The sequence below is a fragment of the Brachyistius frenatus genome, unplaced genomic scaffold (genome assembly GCF_029030835.1).
Source record: "Brachyistius frenatus isolate BFR_SWC_R1_liver_20210118 unplaced genomic scaffold, ASM2903083v1 Contig_87, whole genome shotgun sequence".
In the NCBI taxonomy this organism is placed as follows: domain Eukaryota; kingdom Metazoa; phylum Chordata; class Actinopteri; family Embiotocidae; genus Brachyistius; species Brachyistius frenatus.
In genome coordinates this window covers 82,284-90,000 of record NW_027210686.1, presented here as the reverse complement: position 1 = coordinate 90,000, position 7,717 = coordinate 82,284, and positions in this window count along the sequence as shown.

Below are 7,717 nucleotides of genomic sequence, written 5' to 3'. Positions count from 1 at the left end.
TTGCTGCTCAGTTCTGTTACTGTCCAGCAGAGGGTACTATACTGCCAGCTGCAGACTGCCTGTGCAGAACTCAGAAACACGCCCCCTTTACTTTAAGCCTATTGAGAATATGTTGCAGCTGAGCCATGATGTTGATGAACTCAATCGAAGATCTCCAACGTTTTGACATTCAGTGATCATGAAATTCAACAAATGTAATGGAATATCATGAACCTCAGGATGCCTTAACCAAACCTGTAGTCCTGAAATATCTCTGAAATCTTAAAATGCACTTTTAAAGTGTCACTATATAGTGCAGTAAATATGCGATCACAAATGTAACTTCAACTCAGAAGTAACATCACTCACTCCACTCCTAAATAACCTCTTACAGTGTAACACTGCCGTGGATCCATTGTGGCCACAACAACAATAAAACAAATGTAGGATCAGTTCGGTTCGCCACAACACCAGGATTCACCATCTACAGACCTGATGCTCTTTAAGGTGAGCCTACTATGGAAACAGAAAAACACATGCACTCTTGCTTTTACTGCTGTCAGTAATGGTGAAAGATAATGAGATAGGAGTTACTAAATAAGAATAAAAAATACACAGATGTTACAGCATTTTCAGTTTCCATAATTCAGACATGTTGCACATTTACTGTTTAGTTTGAACAAATATGTGTCATGGTTTGTACCAAGAGACAGCAGAGAAGGGGACCCAAGTAGAGACAGGGAGAGGCCAAGTGGTTTGTGAACGTTATGAATCCTCCAGTTCAGATTCTGTCCGTCACCATCTTGCTAGTTTGGAGAGGTTTGGAGCAGGAAGTGACCATATTTGGACAAGCTGGGGGAGGAGCCAGCGGTGGATCTGACTGATCTGATTGGAAACTTGACGATAAGACGTCCCGCCCATCGATAGCTGTAACCTGACTGCATCACAGGCCTGTCAATCAAACAGACACGCCCCCAAAAACACTTTTATATTCAGTCTATGAGTGAGGCAGATACCAACATTTTTGTTTTAAGTATGAAAAAAAAGGTCAAAACTAACAGAAGCTGACAGGCCAGTAGAGACCAAGGCACAGATGAAGGCATAAAACGGTAAAAGATGTGACGAGGAAAACAGGCAAAAAAACCTTAAGCAGACAGCAGAGGTGGGAAGAGGGTGTGGAAGGCAGGTACAGGGTCTGATGAGGAACAGGTGAGGTGGGTGTGGTAGACAGGTGACTGGGAGCTGAAAGGAAGTCTGAGGACACCTGGTGAGTGAATAGGATGATACAAGACAAAACAGGGTGGAGACCAAAACTGGGACATGAAATAGGGTTTTCACACAGGGTTCACAGGTGCACTGGTGCGAGTCACCAGCAACCTCTTCTGGACTTTCCTGATATTTTTAACCTCAGCAGGTCAAAAATATAAATAAAATATAAACAAAAAAATAAACAGGTCAAAAATAGGGTCAAAAATATCCTGTGTACTGACACTCAAAGTGTCAGGAGTTCAGTTTTGTCCTCCATTTTGCCCCCGATCACCTCTCCTCCTGTGTCCCCTGTCTTTGTCTGTGGCCACGCCCCTCACCTCCCGTGGCCACGCCCCTCACCGGTCCCAGCAGATGCAGCCACTCACCCCTGATCACCACCTGCAGGTGTGCTGCATCTCCCTGATCACCTCCCCAGACTATATGTAACCTGCCCCTGCACAACTCTGGTTGTCGGTTCATTTTTGTTAGTCACCCGTCCGTCCTCCGTCAGCTCTCCGTCAGTCCTGTTCCCGTTCCTCCGGCCTCTGTGTCTCCTGCGGATATTCCCTGTCTAAGTCACCAGTCGGTGGAGTTGCCCTCCCGGCTCGGAGGATTGTTGACGCCGTCCCTTCCGCTGGTCTGCCGGCTGCCCTGTTACCCGTGTCCCCCTGGAGCTGTCGGTTGAGTTGCCCTCCCGACTGGACGTAAAGTGGACACGCTCGGTGCCACCTTTTGGTTTGTAGTTTTTTGTTTGTTTTTTGGACAATAAAGACAGTATTTTTGGAACTTGAAACCTTGAGTCTGTGAGCTTGCATTTGGGTCCTGGAAAAACACCCACCTCATAACACAAAGTCATTTTCTTTTATTTATAAAACCAGAGAGCATTTCCCCTCTGTCGATAAAGACGGACGGTCCTAAAAGTTCATTAAAGTTGCAATGGTGAGAGAGGAATTCACTGTGAGACAGAGGGCTTTAAGGTGGACTGAGAGGCTGCATACACAATATCACCACAACCACATTCTTTTAAGAAGGTAATTCAAAAGTTATAAAAACAGCAACGACATTAGCTTAGATAAAAAAAAGTGCATTGACCAGGTAATAGATGGCAGTGTTCATCTGTAATATATGATGGATACTGGAAAGAGAAGAGGCCAAAGGAACCCAAATGCAGCTCACGGACAAGGGAGGGAAGTTGAGATTTATTGAACAATGTTGAAAGGAGTGATGAAGGTTTTGGTTGCAGTCGAGAGGCGGGGGAGTAGTCAGGTGGGCAGGCAGGTGGTTGGACCTGGAGGTGATGGCAGCGAGGCGCGGCAGCCAGGTGAGTAGAGGAGTTGACTGGTTTCTGGCGCTGTGGACACTCGGCTGCCTGGTCGAAAGACTGACTGAGGGAGCAGTTCACCAGGCAGGCGGTGGGTTGGTGCTGTGTGAGCGGCCAGGTGAACTGGAACGGCAGGGGGAGTGCTGGGTAAGTTGGCAGGTAACAGGTCAGAACAAGGTTGGTACAGCAAGTAACTTCATGGACGCTGCAGGCCGGATTACTGAAGACAAGAGTGTCCACAGGTGGTTGAGTGACAGGATCTGGACACAGGTACAAGGGATTAGTCAGGCGCGGAGAGTTCACCGAGAGCTAACTTGCAGCTTTCGGTCAGTAACCACCTCTGAGAGAGACAGAACAATCTGTCAAAGCTGGAGGGCTCGACCAGCGGTAGATGTACTGCCAGGCTTAATTGGTGGAACGAAGATCAACTGTGTCAGTTGCCTGAGATAATGAGCAGCAGGTGGAGCCTAATGAGCTGCAATGTTCCTACACACACACACACACACACACACCAACAGGGAAGGTGGGGAAAACACAAAGGGAAAAGCACTCAGAAATACAGGGATCGTGTCCATTAAAACCTGTAATACAGGTGAGGTGTGCGTAAGGCAATGTCTGCCATAGTTTTTGGGTTAATAGTTATAGTGAAAGGCTAAGGAGGTTTGAAGGAGTGCCCTCTTGGACCTGACCGGATTAGCTGGTTTTGGGCTCCATGTAAGATCCCTGACCCCAATTATATCTGCAGGGCACGTGCTTGGCCCGAAGTTTGCTATACATAAGAGCTCCTTTGTGGGATTAAGGTAACTGAAGGATTGTGAACAATCCAATGAGAGACATACAAGAGACAGACTTTAACTCAACCCAGTCAGACTGTTTATTTAAATGTAACCATGCAGAGTTCAAACAGTGTTTACCTCATGTTGACATGATGGAAATTGTGAATGGACCATGAGACATACAGCGTTATACAGTATGTACAGTATCACATACAGTATAACCCAGACCCATTTTTTCTGAAAAGAAAATTGTGGGGAATATACGCTGTAAAACATCAAACATCAACAATTTTTTTTTTTTTAAACTGCCTCTTGGTATCAAACATCTGTAATGTTACATATATGTTGTGTGGTAACACTCACTTTTATTTACATTTCCACATGTCCTAAAGTTATAACATTATTGGTTAGGTGTCCAACATGGCATGTTTTATCAAAAATATAATTTCTACCAATCACAAACATCTATTTAACTTGGTTGCTTTGGAAATGTGAGGGGAGGAGTCCAAGAAAAATATATGCACTGGGACCAATCATAGTTTTGTTATTCTGCAGCAGAATCGTTTAACACAGACTGTATATGAAAGTGGAAGCAGTGTTATCTTTAAGTGTTATCTGTTCAGCTCTGATGAATGCTCGTTTTGATTAAAATTATATTGTAGCCTGTGATTGTAGCTGGTTGTTTTCCTTCCTGTGGGAAGAATAAAACGTTGTTTGTGTTTTAATAATGTTTAATTTCTGAGTTCCGAACCCGGGGCGGAGTCTGAACCCGGGAGGGGTCCGAACCCGGGGCGGGGCCCTCTCTTTGTGGAGTTTGCATGTTGTCCCCGTGCCTGCGGAGGTTCTCTTTGTGCACTCTGGCTTCTTCCCACCATCCAAAATCATGTCAGGTTAATTGGTGATTCTAAATTGCCTGTAGGTGTGAATGTGAGCTTGCATGTCTCTTTCTATGTCTGCCCTGTGATGGACCGGCGACTGGACAACAGTCCAGGGTGTTTCCTGCCTTCGCCCAAAGACAGCTGGGATATGCTCCAGCCTTCCCGTCACCATGTTCAGGATAAAGTGGGTATAGATAATGGATGAAAATTTATCCTGAAAATGTAATCACCTTCGTTGCTTCATTGTGGACATCTACCTGCTGCTGGTTGTGCACTCATGATCAGCTCAATGTAAAAATATCAAGCTCACAATAGGACCCAATGCTTGCTGTTGAAATGGGCCTCCAGATGCTTAAGGCCGGTGTTCATTTCAGTTTGATTGGTGATTTTAAAATTGCCCATAGTTGTGAATGTTGTGAATGTCACATGATGTGAATGCGTGTGAATGTTTCCGTCTGTCTCCGTGTGTTGGCCCTGTGATGGACCGGTGACCTGTCCAGGGTGTTTCCTGCTTTCGCCCAATGTGTGGCTGGGATAGGCTCTGCCCCCTGTGACCCTGTTCAGGAGAAAGTGGGTATAGATAATGGATGGATGGATCTTTCTTAAGTGAAGCAAAGACATCATCATCTGGAACGCCAACACTAACTTGCCTGTGTGGAGGTGGTGAAGATGTGGAGTTAAGAGTTGGGCAAGCCTTTTGGCTTTTGGACACCAAGTAGTTTACAGTCACTGCAGAATGATTTACTACTTCACAATGTGTGGCCTGTGGACCTCCACAAATGCTTTCTCTGGTTTGTGAAGAAAAAAAAGAAAACATTCTGCAAATACTTTTGTGATTCAGTTTGGTGGGAGAGTTTCACACAGCTTGACCTCTCATGTGGAGTGAGTTTTTTTTTTTACAGTTCCACCTTCACAGACCAAAACATCCCAAAGGATTTCTGAGAAAGAGCAGTGGCCCCAAATTTTCAATCCCAAAGGATGGAGGCTTTCACATATTGTCTTACTGGCAATAATCATCAGTAGAGTTGTGCTCCTCATACAGGCACCGTTTGTAAAACATATCAAGCCAGGATGGACGGATCTTCCAACACTTATCCTCTACTTGCTGGTTTGACAAATTGGTGTTGTCAGTGAATTGTAGAGATACCAGAAGGGTCTGAGAACAGTTGCATGACATGTTGTCAGTTATCATGTGACATCCTGTCGTTTCCCCAGTATGTACGATTTCCCGGCATTTGGCAAAGACCCATGCACAGGTAAAGGACAGTTGGCATTTCCACTTCTGATGGTGTTAACATTTCTGTGACATTCAGATTTTTGGACACTGTATTAATTTGCTTGTTCCTTTAGTGACTCAAGTATTTCTGCAGTTATGAACCTTCTGAAATACCAGAGTTCTGGGAGAGGAGGTGGACGTGGTTGAGGAGTACAAGTACCTGGGTGTGTCCATCGACAACAGACTGAAATGGAAGACCAACATCAATGCTGTCTACAAGAAGGTGATGAGTCGACTCTTTTTTTCTGAGGAAACTTCGATCCTTCAATGTGTGCAGCGAGATGTTGGAGATGTTCTACCAGTCTGTTGTGGCCAGTGCTTTGTACTTCGCTGGGGTCTGCTGGGGGAGCAGCATTGGAGCCGGAGACACCAACAAACTTAACAAACTGGTTAAGAAGGCCGGCTCCATCATCGGCTACAAACTAGATAGTCTGGAAAAGGTGGTGGAGAGGAGGACGCTGATCAAACTATTGTCCATCTTGGATAATCCTGTCCACCCTCTCTACCACCTGCTGCAGGGACAGAGGAGGACGTTCTCCAAAAGATTCCTCCAACTCCGCTGTCACAAGGACAGATACAGGAGATCATTCCTGCCATAAGACTTTACAATAACTCACCTCTGGCAAAATCCATCACAGTACAAAAACACTGTTGACTGTGTTTCTTGGTTGCTTGTATATTGTATGTATATTATATATATAGATATATACTGTACCGTGTGTGTATATATATATATATATATATATGTTGACTGTGTTTATTGGTTTGTTGTATATAATATATATAGATATTTAATGTACTGTATATATACTGTATGTACTGTGCATTTTATATTTTATATTTATATTTTTTATTTTATTGCTTTTCTATTATATTATTCTATTCTATTATTATTTTATTCTATTGTTTCTATTATTGCTCCTGTATGTATGCTGTTGTGGCGAAAAAATTTCCCCTCGGGGATTAATAAAGTATATACCTACCTACCTACCATACCAGGTTTCTGTTTGGTTACTTTATCTAAATCCCTTGATTCCCGACTGTCTGAGCTGCATATTCCACTGAACACGGGTCCGTCACATCGCGTCTGCACCGCGACTTTGTTCTGTCCATTGCGCGGCTTCATATCCAACCGGAAGCGTGTTGGAAGCGCAGCGTTTCCCGTTTTATCTTACCCTCTGATCTGGTCATGTTTCCTTAATTTATGTGCTTCTATCGTGGGTAAAGGTTCTTAAACAGTTGCTTCATTGTACATTTTGTGGTTATTGTTGTAATTTCTTTTCCTTTGCTTTGCAGCCTACAGACAAAGCTAATACAGCCTGCTGTGTTTTAGTCATTAAAAACATTAATGCTCCTATCTGTTACAAAACTATTTCACATACCGTGTTTGTAGAGGGGGGAGAACGCATTTCTTATCCAATTTGAAAGATCGCTGGGGTAGACGGTGACGTAGTGATGTGTTTTACGACTGGAAGTTTCCACATAGTGTTTTATTTTGAAAATTAATAGGGATTTTATTAGATTTTCTCGACTGACTTCCTGCCCGGCCCGTCTGGTCTGTTCAGCTTGCTGGACTCACTGCTTATCTTATGTGGAGCAATGTGACGCAACCAGAGGGATATGAAGCATTGGCTATATCCTATATAAAGCATTGACTAAAGCCTATATAAAGCATTGACTATATCCTATATAAAACATTGACTATATCCTATATAAAGCATTGACTATATCCTATATAAAGCATTGACTATAGCCTATATAAAGCATTGACTATATCCTATATAAAGCATTGACTATAGCCTATATAAAGCATTGACTATAGCCTATATAAAGCATTGACTATAGCCTATATAAAGCATTGACTATATCCTATATAAAGACTATATCCTATATAAGGCCTATATAATAAAGATTGACTATATCCTATATAAAGCATTGACTATATCCTATATAAGGCATTGACTATATCCTATATAAAGCATTGACTATAGCCTATATAAGGCATTGACTATATCCTATATAAAGCATTGACTATATCCTATATAAAGCATTGACTATATCCTATATAAAGCATTGACTATAGCCTATATAAGGCATTGACTATATATAAAGCCTATATATAAAGCATTGACTATATCCTATATAAAGCATTGACTATATCCTATATAAAGCATTGACTATAGCCTATATAAAGCATTGACTATAGCCTATATAAGGCATTGACTATAGCCTATATAAG